Source organism: Podarcis melisellensis, assembly GCF_964234715.1.
Source record: "Podarcis melisellensis genome assembly, chromosome: 2".
Lineage (NCBI taxonomy): Eukaryota > Metazoa > Chordata > Lepidosauria > Squamata > Lacertidae > Podarcis > Podarcis melisellensis.
Genome location: NC_138529.1, coordinates 15939738 through 15952775, shown reverse-complemented (window position 1 = coordinate 15952775; position 13038 = coordinate 15939738). Strand labels below are relative to the sequence as shown.

The following is a 13038-nucleotide window of genomic DNA, read 5'->3' as shown; positions in this document are numbered from 1 at the left end:
AGGCAGGCCAGCATCTGGGGCGGGAGGCAGAGAGAGAGAGAGAGGTGAAGGTGGCGGCGGTGAGGGGGCTGGTGGAACTGGTGCATTCCCCCCTCCCCTTCCAATCTCCTTTCCTATCCTTTAGCAGGCCACCTTTTTCTTGGCAAGGCTCCCTCATCCTTGAATCCGGGCCCTCTAGTCTGTATTGGCCTTCACACGGGGCTCATTTCAGCCCCAGATTGAAAAACAAATAACCCCAAAGCCCTCCCTCCCTCCCAGATCCTCCGCAAAACTCCGGGTCTAGAGCCTCCTTCACCCCTCCCTCCCTCCCTCCCCCATGCTCCCAGTCTCGATCTCTTCCCCCCTGATCTTTTTTTCTTCTTCGTCCCAGGGCTGGGGGGGAGGAACAGAGAACGAGGCTTCCTCCCATTAGGGGACTAACTTAGAGCTGTCATTATACACCCCCACACTTCTCTACCTCCCCTCCCTCCCCCCCCCAACGCATTCCCAGTGGACGAAGTGAAAGGACGGCAAGTTTTATCCTGAGTTTGGAGGAGGAGCAGGGGGTTGTCTTATTTGGAAATCTCCTTGGCTGGAGCCGGGGTGGGGGAGGCGCTCTCTCTTCCCCCACCCTTACCCCCGCCGCCGCCTCGCTGTGCCTCTTGTGTCCACTCAGCCGATGTGGGGAGGACATAGGGGGCGTGGAGGACTAGAGGAAGTTGGAAAGGCCGGTGGGGGAGAGAGAGGATCCACGTTGCTGGAGATTAAAGGTACATCGGTTTTGTTTTATTGTGTTGCAAAGGGCTGGGCAGGGGGGTGCTGAGAAGGAGCGCAGGCGGCGCAGCCCTTCTGGATGGGGGCAGAGACTGCAGGAGTCAGAGATCGCCCGCCTGCCTTCCCCATCTACATCTGCTGAGCGTGTTGCAAGAGCCCAGGGTGATGGCTACGGATGCATCTGGCTTTCTTAGGTGGGATAGGGAGGTGTGGGGCGCGGGGGTTGGGGGTGGACGGCCTGGAGATGTGGCCGCTTCGCGCTCTCGTCTCCTGCGCGCCGACTCCTAGGGAAGCGCTGCTTGCCTCTTGTCACACTGCAGCGTTCTCCTCCGCCGTGCGAACTCATGACCCTGGCGTCCTGCGCTCCATCGGAGACACCTTACCGGGTGTGGGGATGGGAGGCGGAGAGGGAGGAGTTACAGCGGCTTCCCCAAAAGACTTTCCTTTTGAATGGGGTTGTGTGGGGGGGAGGTGATTAGCTTTCGCTCTCGGCTGTCGCCGGCGTCTCCCCGTCATTGGAGAGAGGGGGGGGGGAATGCTTGTCTACTGTGTTTTACAGGGAAAGGGTTAAATCGAGGAGCGGTGGAAGAAAAGGAATGTTATTTAGGGTGTTTTATTTTTGAGATCTTCTCCCGGCCCCCATAAATTGACCACCTCCTTCGGTATCCGCTTTTGCTTGAGGTTTTTATTCCTCTCCCCCCACCCCCACCCGCTCTGTCTTTCTGCGGCGTTGGACTAAAGGGGAGAGCGGTTTAGGAGCGTGGTGCTGAAACGGACAGCTCCCTGGACTACGACGGGAAGGGGAAGAGATCTTCGTTACAAAGCGCGCAGATTTTTTACAGGACAGGTTTTCTTGCGGGGGGGGGGTTATAGTTTGTTTTTTTGTTTTTGTCTTTAATGGGCTGTGTGTTTTCTCTGTGTCGCTTGGGCCTATCCATTAGGACCTCACGCCAATCATCTAGGCTAGGGAAGAGAAGCAATTCCCCTTAAGAAAGCCAGGCTTTATTTCTTTATTTCTTTAGTAACGTGGCTGCGTGCAGTTGCTTTTGAAAAGCATCCTCAAAGCGATCCCAGTGTCTTTATCAAATGAAAGAATTTCAAGGCTGTTTGATTCTAGCGTGGAGGTAGCAAAAGGAAACACCCGCATGTCCATAGGAATCTCTCTTCCCCCCCCCCCCTTGTAAAAGACGGTTGCATGATTACATCACAGAAGAACCATAAAGAAGCCCAGTAAGCCCAGTAGAGATGAAAGGGGAGGACTTGAAAAACGGTTTCAAAAGCCATGGGCCCATTGGGTGCTCTGCTGGAGCAAGTAACACTCTCTCTGCCTCAAGACTCCATCTGCAAAATGGAAATGATTCAATAACCCATTTCGCAAAATTACTGTAAGGGCCAGTGAGATATGAAATAGCAGTGCAAAGCTAAGATTCCATATCAAGTATTAATAAGAAATGGAAATTACAGATACCTTTGTTATAGATGTGCAATATGCCTTGTGGGGGCCTCTTGAAGATGCCTCCAGGTAGCAGTGACTTTGTATGGTGAGCTGTGCTGTGTGTACTGGTTTGCCACGTGGCTCAGGCCCCACTGTATAGTTTCTCTCCGTGTCGCTGCAAGCTGCCGCCCCAGGAAATTGCAGTGGCAGCACAATTTCAGCCCCGGTCAGGGCTGAATTATGTAGTGAGCAACCAGCATCACCTGGTTTGCTGCGTGGAGTTAACTGCCACACAGAATAGCCTCCGTGGTCCTATCACATTGAGAAATGCTCATTGGAGTGTGTTAAGCATCTAGAAAAATGAACTGTTTCTGTCGTAGAGTAGATGCATTCAGCACCTTGTTATAGCCCCAGAGATATAATGACCCTTCATCATTGTCATAGTGAAGAGCCATCACCAGTATACTTCATGACAAACAGACATATGGGCATCTGATCTGTCCAGCTGGAAGTCAACAGCTGTCATGTGGTGGTAGCCAGATGATTTCCTCTTTCATCCTAAACCTTTAAAATGGTATCTTAGCCCTATGTTGGTCCATTCGGCTTGGTGGACCAGACTGGTGTTTGATCCCTCTAGACAATGTAAACATAGTTTATTAGTTTTCTAATTATTTGAAAAGTTATTTGCAGTTCATATTGAATAGGTTTTAGGGTCAAATGTGTAGCCAGTGGCCCAATCTTTTGTAACTAGAAATCACTACAGGTTTACACTATCATTTTGTGTTACTGCAGCATGCTTCAGGGAGTGGCAAATTTATTTCAGGGACTTAGTATTTCCAATGCTCTCCAATGGGTTAACATGTCAAGGAGATGGTTAGTAGCACGTGTTTGCAGGACGCTGACATTCTCTTACATGTTGATGTTTGACTGTGTGGGGTTAACCCAAACCTCACATGATAATGAAATCCTTGTTTGGTCTGCCCTCAGACTTTAAAACCCATTCTTTTAAGCCAGTTCCTTAGAGTCGGATTTCCACATTGAATGATATAATATATGGATATATTTAGTCAGTAAGAATCTCCCTGCTGAAATCACTGGTAACGTCAACTGGTAAGTTTCTTCCAGTTACTGCCAGATGAAATCCACTCGCTTGTGTTTCACTAATTTTTTTTCTTTCAGAAAGAATCTATTTCTGATTGGAAATGATGATAAATTGGTTCCTCTTAGGCAGCTTTGTCAATGGTTAATCATCATTGTAAATAGAACTGGATTTCAGTTGCTTGGAAGTAGGTAGTGTGATTTGGTGTAGCTAAGAATTTGGCTTACAAACATGTTCTGCTTTCATTCCAATTTAGAGGGAAATGATGCTTTCAGGGAGACATGTGTAACTCCTCCATAGTGTGCCCAAAAGCACCTGGAGAAGCTATGTTTTGTGGAATTGGCCAACTTTCTATCCCCATGATCTGATTGGTTTTAATATATTGTTTTCTATAACATGGTACTAATATATATTGGTTTTCCCCAGTTACTTTAAAGTTTCAATCATCCATTAATTAACCAGGCTCATTTTAACAGTACACAATCCATGCCAGTCATGCAATTTCCATTCATTATTGATTACCTTCCTGTTACACTCCCTGACCATTGAAATATATTGAACACACTGGAATAAACGTATCCAGTGGTTTGCTCAGAGGAGTTTTGCAAGGTAAGGAGTGAGGTTAATGACACTGTGATAAATGGCATTTCTGAACCATAGAACTACCAAAGACAGGGTCATCATTAAGTCCTGCCTCAAGGCAAGACCCCACCGATGTAGGATAAGCCACATGATCCCAAACTCATTGTGACACGAGCAGAAAGCAATTTTGAACAGATGCCTTCGAAACATACAGTTTCAGCTTACTCTAGCATTAGAAAATAAGTTGCTTAATACAAAAACATGATAAAACAAGACAAATGTTGAGGCCACTAGCTAATCTGAATCATGAAGGATTTTTTCTTATGTCCAAATAGCCATGAACATAAATTGGCATTCAGATGATGGTAGGGATGATGACAGTGGTCTTGGGTGGTCTGATGGGGTTCGGGTGTTTTAGTGGCAAGATAGAAAGTAAACTGTCTTTAAAATACTAGCTTTAATATAATCAAAGAGATTAACATTGACCAGTTCCATTCCCCCCCCCCATTCACACCATATCACATGTCAGCGATTGTCCTCTTGCTGTTACTATTCCAAAGCCATTTCCACAGTCCTGGTTCACATTGAGCCTTATTCATAAGCTTTGGAATAAATGCCTCCTTCAGTACTTGTTTTCCACCTTACTGCTACAACCTGAGCTTTATGTTGATTCACCCATTTAACTGGGGTTCTGTCATGTTGTCTTCTGCTTTGATTATCAGCCTCCTTGCTAGCCAAGCAAGCTTGGTTTAGAAGGCATAGGAAACTAGCCTAATCTACACCCAATGGTGCAACATGGTGATCCCAACCCAGTTCTTAAAGTAAAAAATATGTCCCACTTAAAGGTGTTTAGGCAAATACCCCCCAGTAATGAAATAAGGGCTAAGTCTCTCTCCCACTCACTCTGACACATACATATATTTTTTGCAACTTGGTGCATTGGTAAGAACTTCCTGAGTATAGTGGCTACTTAGCTAAACATTAATATGTAGTACACTGAAAGTTTTTTGTTTGTTTCGTATCTCAGGGGATAACAAGGCTGCCCAGATCAAGAATAAGAACGTAAGAGAACATCAGACCAGTGGTCTACCTAGTCCAGCATCCTGCTCTCACAGTGGCCCATGGGAAGCCTGTAAGCAGGATGTGACCACAATAGCGCTCTCACCTTCTGCAGTTTCCAGCAACTTATATTCAGAAGTACATTTTCTCTGACAGTGGAGATAATATGCTTTAGAATCTGTGCTAAGATGAGGCTTTCATAAGGGCATGTTATCTTACATTTGTTTCCTGTGGGATTCTAGTACCTTTCTCTAACCCAGTGGTTCCCAATTAGCTAATTACTGAGGACCCCCTATTTTTCAAAAGCCAAGCCAGGGACCCCCTACTTTTGAAAATGGTGATAACTCTATGGCAGTTACCTCTTCAAAGCAACTTTCTGAACAAAATGTGGGGTAGCCCCTAAAAAGCAAAGCGTTTAGGTATACTATATAAAAACAACAACACAAACCATAAAATGTGGGATATTATCATGCAAAAATGACAAAAAATAGTTGGGGGAGGGCAAGGGATGGGCTGTGGACCCCCTGGGTGCTTTCCGCGGACCCCTAATTGGGAACTACTGGTCTAACCCTTACATGATAACAGCGCCAGGGTCAAGAAACTCAGTTTGATAATCCAGTCTGGCATGTCTCATGGTTATGATTTTAAGGAAGCCAAAGGAAACTCATTTAGAGAGGAGATTATCTGTAAAGCAATTGGTATGTAGACCAGCCATCACCTCTTGCTGCCTCAGTGGCCCTTTAGCAAAAAATCTGTCCTGGACCAGGACAGGAATGGGTGGAGGATGCAGGTGCTCATTCACAGCATTCTTCTCATCTAAAGAATGTAGTGGGCCACATACAAAATAAAGAAAAGTGCTAAGAATACACAACAGTGCCATAGCAGCTTAAGCAACACTCTGTCTAGCCCAGTATCCAGGAATAAAGAGCAACCGTTACCAAGTGTTTCAAAGGTTGTCTACAAGGAACAGGAGACAGTTTGGGCAACATCATATGTGCATAAAAGTATATTGTGGACTGTGTGCATACACATGCCACAGTTCTCAAGAATCACAGCAAAAGTGTAGAATGGGAGACTGTGTTCGGAATCTAGCTTAATGACAGTGTCAGCTTTCACTTCCTTAGGGTTTTGTTTTCGTTTTGTTTTATTTTAGAAGTTTATAGCCCCAAGGGGTATCAAGATGTTGTGGACAAAGCCTGATAAAATATCAGAAGACAGAGGGAGGGCTGAATAATTTTCCTGATAAAACTCAATGCTCTGCATAGATCCTTGTCTCTGCCCTGTGAGCACTGGACCCAAACGAAAACAGTAATAATTTCAGAAAACTCTATGTAAAGTAAAAATAAATTATACTCATTTGCTCAAACTGCATAATATATAGATGCTTTTTCAAAGGTTGCCTTTAATAGGGATTTATTGATTGATTCAGCCCTGGTAAAGAATAATTTCCCTGAGAAAGAATAATTATATTGGACAATAATATGCGTTCATTCATTTTGAAAGAATTGTATGCCACTTTTTCTGCCATAATGGTATTCAAGGCTACCTAGCAAAGTTACATTAAAAAACATCATAAATGAAAATGGCAACAAACAAGAGAGCATAGCAACAAATAAAAACACCACCACAAATTTACAAACTTCAGAAACCAATAGGTCGTGTCTGCATTCCAGACTAAGCATGCAGCATGACTGAGACTAAAGTCAAACACCGCAGTAAATTAAGGATGCAGTTCTGTACCCACATATCTGGAAGTAAAGCCTTGTTGAACTCAATAGGATTTGCTTTTGAATAGAGAAGGAGGGGATTCTGCTATAAGCTACCAAAATCAACCAACCAAAGCCCAAGTAAATGACAAGGTCTTATCCAGGTTCCTAAAAGATAGTAAAAAAGGTGTGAGGTACCGTAGGTCTTTCTTGGGCACAAAGTCAGGGTGCTGCTCCAGCAAAGGGCCTCTCCTTGGTAGTGACCAAATGGTCCCATCATACCGAATGAAGATGTGGCAGATTTACTTAGCCCTAGCTAAGGTTGATTCTGAAGGAGGGCAGGCGAGGCCAGTGACTCACCCAGAGACACAGCGAGCAGCCAAGGTGTTTTGAGTTCCCAGGAGCCTTGATTTAATTTCTTTCTTTCTTGCAGCATACTGGCATTTCTCTCAAGGCTCAACCCTGCACACCATTTCAGAATTGCTGCTTTAGGATGTGTATGTGCACGTTATAACTACTTCTACAGTGGCTATATTGATTTTAAGGACAGCTGTGCACGCACAAAATGTGTCTCAGGGGACCAGTACAAATTCCAGGGTACGTGTGTGCCAGGTCTATTTCCTTCCCTGATTTGGCTTCAATTTAATTTATACTGGCTCGTGCTCTGAGCTACAGCTTTCACCCCATTTGCCATCTTAATACTCATGTATGTGTCTGGACCTGTCCAAATATGTCTAGCCCAAATTAGTTTTAAAATACACAAACTCAATATCTCTCCCAATGAGAATCTCCCTCCCCACATTGCCCTCAAAGAGGAGTTGCTGGTTGCTCATGAGCAACTGGTGCATTTTTTTCCATGTAGGAGCGGAGAGAATTTGTTCTCCTTTTCATCGTTTTTTCAGCTTTGATACCCATTTGGGAGCAGATGGGCACCCTGGTGACGTATGGAATTTGTGGGGGAGAAATCCAGAATAGCGCCCAGCACGTTATAAGGCTCAAAGTGTGATTTTTAAGCTGCTTGTTTGAAAGCCAGGTGCATTGAACTCAATGGGGCTCCCTGTCAAAGTAAGAGAGCAAGGTTCTAGATTCTTATGGTTCTCATCATAGGCAATTTATAATGCATGAAAACTAGTGGCCTAGGACAGGAGATGTGCATTTCTTTAACCAAAGGTCGGGGGGCCTGGATGGCCAATACAATGCAGATGGGAAAACATGGGTCAGAAAGTTGCCTCTGTATAAGGATTTCCTTTGATAAGGGCAATTGTTTTTAAGATTGAGCTGTTAGAAATGTTTTGCTTGTGGTTTTGTTCTTGAAGTGGTTGAATAGCCAACTGCTACAGGAGTTATTGGTAGATACCTCCCGAAGTCTTCAGCTACTATTGTTTTTAAGACTATGGGACACATTTTCATGACGTTCTTCCCTAAAAGTGAGATCTGTTGGGGTCCTATTTTAGTATAACATACATACCGTATTGGCCCAAATATAAACCGCACCCGAATATAAGCTGCACCTTTAAAATTCGCAGTGGGGGGGGAGAGATAAGACCCAAATATAAGCCTCTCCCTTAAATTCCGCAGGTACTCACACCCGTTCCCTTTTACCGTATGTCTGTTTCAGCAGCGATATTGTAAAAGCCAATTTTTGTAAGGTCGCAAATTTAAGCTGCACTTTAACTTTTCACGGTCAGAATTTGGAAAAAAGTGAGGCTTATATTCAGGCCAATACAGTATATATACACCACGTTGGTGCAAGTGATAGGCCAGAAAAGTGAAGCGCTCCCAACTTGTCTGAGTCACTGAGATGTTGCGGGGGCAAATGCTGTCTGGATTTTGGTTTCTTTTGGAAAGGAGAAATCACTGGAAACTTAGGCTGTTTTGTAGTGTTTGGGTTATTTACAAATATACAAGCAGAGCATAGATGGAGGCAAGCAGCTTATTAAACACTTCTAGTAACAAGGCAACAGAACTGCTGCCTCACATCAAGCCCCCAGAGAGAGCGGGACACAGCACCCCCACCCCCAGTCTGCTTTCACCTTCTACTTGCTCTTTCTCTGCCTCTGTTCCAAATGGCTTTCCCCTTCCCTTTACACGTACAGATCTTAAGTCAGCATGCCCTCTCCCCCACTCCAGGAATAGAGAAGGATGAGATTCCCAAATAGCTGCCACATTTCATGCATTCCCTCTATGGCCTCCCATAAAAGAGACATCCATTGAGCATCTTGGCCAATGCAAAAGACATGAGGAAACATGCTAAAGGAGAGTCAGCTTGACTTTTGCCAATGAAAACTGGGCTTCACCAGTCTTTGCTGACGATTCCTTAGAATTCTCAATCTCATGGATAGTGGTGAGTCTGTGGTTTTTGATAGACAGACCTTTTTCTGCATGGATTGTTGAAGAGCCTTTCAGAAGGAACCTCACAATCGGTCCCTAAGAACTGTAAACTGTTGTGGGACCTTATGTGGGACCGTTGCCTGGCCAACAAAGATAGGAACCTAAAGGTAAGGAATAAGGCATATTCAGTTCCTAACATGGACTTCTTATATACCTGCTCACTGGTGTTTTGCAGAAATGCAGGGCTTCACATGGCTCTTCCTCTCCTGTAGGACATACAAGAAGCCCAGTCTGGCAGGCATAGGGATGTTGAGGCAGTGTGAGGTGTCCTCTCACACTTCTCACTTGCCGTCTTCCATAGAATGCAGGGGCTCAACAACACTAGTAAGTATTATAGGTTGGATCCAGGTTATTTAGAGTAGACTCACTGAAATAAGTGAGACCAAGACAGTGACCTAATTCAGTTCTTTTGATTGCTAAGCCTTGATCCAACCCAGTCATATTGTTTTCTATCTATAGAGAATGCAAAATATATATATATAAACCTTTGAAGAACCATTGAGAACACATTCAGCTGCCTAAGACTAGGTCAGACTATCAGCCCATCTAGCCCAGGAATGTCCCACAGCAACTCTTCAGACAGTCTTGGAAAGAGTTTTTGCTGATCTTCTCCTACCTGATTCTTTTGACTTGAGATACCAGATTTGCATGCAGCATGTGTGTTGCACCACTGAGATATGGCTCCTCCATGGAGATGCTGATAGGAGAAGATACACTTGACCAATGACTGCTAAAGTCAAAGCACAGTAGTTATGGAATATCATGGACAGAAGAAAGTTGCACAAACAATTCTTTGTACAGTGGAGGAGGCAGGGGGCTTTAGCATACTCCGAGGCAGAACCCTCGATCAAGCAAGAGAAACAGATGTGATTCTTAGAAAATGCCTCTCCATGTGCTGTAACTAGGTTTCTTTTCTCCCCTACCTCTGCTCTTTCTAACCTTTCTGCAGAACAAGCTGGAGAGTGGCTCCTGGTTATCAGAAAGAATTATTAGGGGATTCTTGCTCTGTATATAGCCTACAGGAGAAGGGGTTGGTAGGGGATTCCATGGGAAAGGCATACTATGATTTAGAATCTGGGTTCAAGTTACGTACCACTGCTCATACAGAAGCCTATAAATAATCTTTTCTTTTTATTGTTGCTTCTCTGCTTTGCAGTTCTGTAACACTAGATACTTCTTAATGCAGACTTATAAAAATGGGATTGTGGTATCCAGCAATATTTCATTTCTTTTCCTTAAAAATTCCCAGTATAATTTGCATGTTTGAGTGACCATGAATGGAGTTTTCTGATGAGCTGACCACAATTATTTCAAGAGATGATCTCCCAGTATCAGTTACCCTTGGAAGGCTGCCTTACATGTGTCAGTATTTTAAGATTATTTTCAGTTATGGTGACAGCAATAGCAACAGGCTACAGTTGGTGTTAACAGTGATGTTGGATCTGTACTTTGTTAGATGAGCAGTCTGTGCCTGGAGTGGAAGTTAAGGCTCATCCCCACCTCTCAAGTGTTCCTGATTAAACACCCCTTTACATCCCTTCCTGGACACCAGTAGCTGCATCCACTTTTGCAAATGGAGGCCCAATGCCCCCTTTCTCTTGCACAGGTGAGACTATTTTTTCCACCAAACCCAGCACTGTCTACTCTGAATGGCAGTAACGCTCCAGGATTATTAAGAACAGGTCTTTTGTATCATTTGAGATCCTTTTAACTGAAGACATGAGGGAATGAATCTGAGACATTCTGCATGTAAAGCAAGGACTCATGGCCAATCCCACAGAGCTATGGCCCTCATTCTGCTTCCCCAAGCCAATTTGCATGGGTTTGCTTAGGAAGAGAGCCCAGGACATCTCCCACCCAACATGAAAATAATTCCACTAGATTAGGGATAGCCTTCCAGTTGTTGGGCTTCCCAACTCCACAGCCCTAGCCGACATTGCCAGTTGCCAGGAATGTCAGGGACTGTAGCCCAATTGCCCCTGCAGGGCCACAGGTTTAGGGGAATCGTTGGCATTTGGGGTGTGAAAGGTCCTGGGTTCACTTCCTAGACATGCCCAGGCAATTAGGGGAGAGAGTCTAAGCTCAGTGGGATTGGCAGAAGGTCCAAGCTTCACTCGCTCTCCTCTCCAGTTCAAGGACAACAAGCCTGAGTTTGCAGAGTGCTTGTACCACACAAAATAGAGCTGGGAATAAACCCTCCCTTTAAACATCCACCCTGAAGGCACCAAGACCCTGATAATTGAGGCTTTGGGTATGTGTATCCCCATTCAGTCTAAAACGTAGCACATGCATTCAAGTGTACTAGGTTTTAGTACACACTGTCACTCCTGTGCCTTGCAGTGTTTGAAATTAGCCAGGCGCCAGGCGCATTTTGCTCCTCGCTTTCAACCACTTGCGACCAAATGAAGATGCCTGGGTTCCAGGATGGCGCCTGCCATCTCCACCATCTGGGGATCGTTGGATCTGGACTGTTTTCACACACTAATGCCCCATCCTGTAGAATTTTATCTATTTTATGTGCACAATCGGGATGATTTTCTGGAACCCAGTTGCTTTTTCTGTGCAGCATGAGCAAGAGCAGACACCATTCAGAAAAAGAGGTGGGAATAGGCCAATATATATGTGGACTGTCCCTGGATCAAGTGATGGTTCTTCTTGTAAGTTCTCAAAGTTCTTAAGCTAGCTCAAGGTTGTCGTCTGAACGAGCCAGACATTTAACTGAGAACCCATCACAGCCAGTCCATCATTTGAAAAATAAGACTTGAGCCGTCTTGCCCCAAAATGGCAACTAGACATTCTGTTTTAGCAACTGCAACCTTGGTTTATGGAGCCATGTGGCGCCTATCTTATAGATCTGAGTTTCTAACATTGGCTGCCTTGTGTACCCCAAGGTATGCAACTGCCTGCTTCTGGGTGTGGTGTCCCTGGGCAAGAGGGAAGAGGAGAAGGCGGAAGGTAGAAAACCCCTCCTATTTTGCAAGAGTTCGTTTTCTCATCCAACCAGCCCCTTCACTTGCCCTTGCTGCAGATGAGTCTTCGAGGCACGGATGCAAGGCAGATCACAAAATCCCTTGGCTAAGCAAGAATGTGTCCACTAATAGGGGATAACGGTGGGGGCGACATGAGGTGAACTTACGTGATAGGAAGCTGTGAGCACTGTGCTACTTTCTAATTAGTGCATTAGGTATGCTGAGGCAGTATGCGAGGAATCACAGGTGGGGAGAGCGCTGTTGTGCTCATGTCTTGCTTGTGGGTTTTCAAGTGGCATCTGGTTGGCCACGGCGAGAACGGATGCTGAACTAGACGAGCCTTTGGTCTGAACCAACAGGGGTCATCTGTTCCTATGCAGGTGAGGACAAGGGGAGAACATTTGGGATATCATTTGGGAAATACATGGCAGAAGGAGAGAAATAAGGAGGAAAAGAAAGTATTACATACTTGGAGGCTTAGAATTGGAACAGGATCTAATTCCAGCATTTCTTTGTGGGCTTCTCTGTCTTTGCATTGAAGAAATGTAATAAAATGGACCTGCCCAACACACAGAGATACTGCGAGAATGAATGAAATTGTCTGAGAATATAAATCACTTTGCCTACTCAAAGGTGTCATAAAAACTACATGTATTAATTTTGTTTAATGAGCATCTAATGTGACACACACAAACACACAGCCAGCTTAGAGACATGAGCATTTGATCATTATTTATTCTGTGGTGAAATGTACATTGCATATGTAAGATTCTCCCCAAGGGAGAATTGCAAAACACATACACAGACATTCACACGTGTGTCCTCACTGAAGCATGGATCCGACCTCAAAATTTTCATCTGTTCATTTATTTTGAACAATGGACTTTTAATTATTGATGGTAATAACTTCATAATGCAGCACTAAATGGACTGTAGGGAACACTTGAAAAAATAATGTGATGCTGGTAATGGAAGGAAGGCCTTGCTACAGTGCCCTTTTGAAAATTAAATAATTGAAGCAGGCATATACGCAGATCTGTTCAT

The 13038-nt window shown here is 44.5% G+C and overlaps 1 protein-coding gene across 1 annotated transcript in view; it reads left to right on the top strand.

The window, feature by feature from the left end:
• The first annotated feature begins 603 nt into the window (after positions 1–603).
• Positions 604–13038, top strand: part of SCN8A (sodium voltage-gated channel alpha subunit 8) — a 103189-nt gene continuing 90754 nt past the window's right edge. Inside the window, exon 1 of the mRNA XM_081898495.1 lies at positions 604–749. The gene's annotated coding sequence lies outside the window, so the exon portion shown is untranslated. The remainder of the gene's footprint in view (positions 750–13038) is intronic.